This window comes from Prosopis cineraria, unplaced genomic scaffold (genome assembly GCF_029017545.1).
Source record: "Prosopis cineraria cultivar Desert tree isolate PC_DT_omini unplaced genomic scaffold, ASM2901754v1 PC8, whole genome shotgun sequence".
NCBI lineage: Eukaryota > Viridiplantae > Streptophyta > Magnoliopsida > Fabales > Fabaceae > Prosopis > Prosopis cineraria.
In genome coordinates, this window is record NW_026555339.1 from 3,334,055 (window position 1) to 3,337,512 (window position 3,458).

Genomic DNA, 3,458 nt, shown 5'->3' on the forward strand with positions numbered 1-3,458 from the left:
TTTCTGTTTCTGGAGGGGGCCAAGCAATGTTTTAAAACTCGAACTGGACAGTGAACCGAAAATATCAATGGGTCACGGATCTCATGGTTCAACCGGTCAGACCGGCGGTTGGACCGGTGACCTAATAATTAAATAAAAAATTATATATATATATATATATATAAGAAACAAAGTTAACAAATACAACACTAGATTCTTGAATGCATCAGGATTTAGGCATAATCATTTGAAAAAAAATAAAACTTCTATTTGCAATAAACAACTCTTGGACAATAAAAAATAGATTCATCTTCATCCATTCAACAATCCTTCATTTTGCAATAAACAGCTCAGATAATAAAAAGCAAGCTCATCTATTAGCATTCATTCTACTCCATTTAGAACCATAGAGATTACATTAAATTGGGTAGAGATATAAATGAGGTAGAAAGAAAATCTCATCAGGACTGAGAGAGAGAGAGAGAGAGAGCAATCAACAAAGAAGATGAAGAATCATGAAAGGGGTCGAGCTCGACGCCATCTGACTGTTTTCAACAACTGGATGCCTATACTAGAATTAACCAAGAACACGAAGTCACAAACCAAAATGAAGAAAGTAAAGTGAAGATGAAGAATAAAGAAGCATTTGAAGTTTGAGAGAGTTTGAGATGGCTAAAGTTAAATGGTGAAGACAATGAAGGGTAAACATAGAACCCAAATGGTTGAGAAGGCGAGTCCAAGATGGCTGAACGGTGAAGACAGAGCCCAAAAGGCTGAGTGGCTTGAGGGAGATGACACAGAGAACAAAACCCAGATGGCTAAGATTTGAGAAGGTGACGAGAATGAGTGCGTGCATTGTGCGAGACAGAGAGAAGTGAGACTAAAAAGAAGAAGAATGGGTCCTTATAGGTGTTGGTTTGCTAGACAAAGTGAGGAGAAGGGTTTTTTATTTTTAAAAATACTAATTTTGTCATTTTTTTGCGACCTACTGTTGACCCGTAAAACCCACTCTGGGTTTCGAGTTTTTCTCGGGTCTTTAAAAACCGTCCGGTTCTAGGCGGGCCAACCCGGGCCAACTGCTAATTCGGGTTAATTGGTTGAACCAGCCCGTTTTCTTCAGCGGGCGACGATCTGACCGGTCCAACCGTTCGGGTCGGTCTGGGTCTTAAAACCTTGGGGCCAAGTCATTAATGCTTAGATTAATGACCATCCTGGGCCTCTTGGCTTGCTCATTCCAAAAACCAAGCAAAAAACTACATTCAGACGTGGCTCAGCCACTAGTACTACTCACCGCCAATGAATGTACGTCGCATGCATTCCATAGGACCAAGACTCTCCGCAGTGGGGTGGAACCTAGTATTTAAATAATAATAATAATAAGTGGGTCCATCCCCATCATAGGAGGGGATACGAAATGATAGGTGTAGTTTCAGTGCTCAGCGAGCGATGAGCACCATCCTTCTCATCTCTAAACGCACAATTTAAATAAAGGGAGGAAGAATCTTGACCATTCAGAATATTTTAATCTTAGCCATTCATGTATTTTTTTTATTGTTTCACTTTATCAGACCCTTATATCACATGAGACTGAAGACCTGGCGCATGCTTCATTGGATTGCACAGCAAAACCTTCGATCTATTGTCTTTCTCTATCCTAAAGCTTCATTGTGTTCAAATGGTTGCTCCAAGGTTTGATATTCTTATATGAATAGAGAGGCTTAGAACCCGACTTCTACCCGGCTAGAGATAGCTTTTTCGGCGTGAGTCACTAGAACTGTTTGGAAAATCCTTGATCCTATGGTCTTTCTCGATTTGTTGTCTTCAAATACCATTGAGAAGTTAAATATAACCCACTTTAAATTTCAATTATATATATGAATATTAGAAGAAGCAGCCAAAAGCATGGAAGAAAGTCAAAAATGCCTCCTTTGCATTGAAACCTTCTTTGCTCTGAAACTCGAGCCTTTGTTTCAACCGTCAATGGTGGAAAGTCAAAAATATTTTCATTTCGCTCTAAAAGTTGGTGCCAAGTCTTGACCGTTCATGGTTATGTTGCTGAGACAGAATATTTATTTTTGAACAAGAGCTTCGAAGACATGACCTTGGTTGTGTGGCTAAGAACAATGTACCATGGTAGTTGCCAAGACAAACTCTTGCTTGCTTTTGAATGAAACGATGCATAATGGTGATGAGCTCCTAGTGCTCATGAGTTCACTGCGCACTGAAACTGTTCCCAAGAAATGACCTAAAGAGGGTCTCCTCCCAGATTACATCTTATTATCATGGGTACTTATACTATTTCTCCTTCAAATATATGTGCGTTGTGTGACACAAGCAAGAGAAATATGGAAAATGTCTTGTATGTTGTTAAACTAAAGGGTATATTATATACATAAAAATACAGATAACCTAATAATGACTATTAATTACATAATAATATCAAATAATATCTCCTAATAATGACTGATATATATACACAATAATGATAGAATATTCAAAGAATATCTCATATAACATCTCTTCTCAAACTCAAGATGGCTTTATGGAGAATAACTTAAGCTTATCTACCAGGAAATAAAAGCAGCTTGAATGAAAGGACTTCATAAACAAATCTACTGGCTGATACTTGGTTCAAACTGGAATAAGTTAGATGGTGTCCTAAATAACATGCTGTTAAGTGACAGTCAATCTCAATATATTAGGTCTACTTATGAAACATATCATTATGAGCAATATTAATCACAGCTTAATTGTCACAATAGATGTTTGTGGAAGAGTTTTGAGATACTCCTAGCTCATTAAATAACCAATGGAGCCAAAGTACCTTAGTGGTTATGTCTCCTAATACATGGTATTCCAATTCAACATTGGAGCAGGAGGCTAACATATACTTCTTACTTCTCTAAAAGATAAGGGAATGGCAGAGGAAGATACAAAAACCAATTATAGACTATCAACTATCACGATCACCACCCCAATCAACATCAAAATAAGCTCGCAATGCAATAGAAAAGCTAACAGAGAGGTGAAGCTCATGATACAGAATGACTTTAATGTACTAAATGATCCAAAGAACTGCTGCATAATGAGTGGTTCGAGGTTCTGATATAAACTAGCTGACAATGTATATTACATAAGTATTATTAGGGTGGGTCACAATAAGATAGATGAAGCCCTCAATTAGTTGGCTTTAATGAGTGAGATTATCTAACAAGGTGCCATTAGTAGAAGTATAATGAATGTTTGGCTCAATATGAGTATTTTCAACCTCCTAATCAAAAAGATAAGCTCAGGATATCAAATTAGTATCATACTTAACTTAAGAGAGAGATATACCATCTTTCCTATGATGGACCTCAAGCCCTGAGAAAATAATTTAGTCTACCAAGATCCTTCATTTTAAATTATTGGCGCAAATATGTCTCGAGCTCCTGGACTCCCCGTATCATCATTGCTTATGATAATCATGTCATCAACAT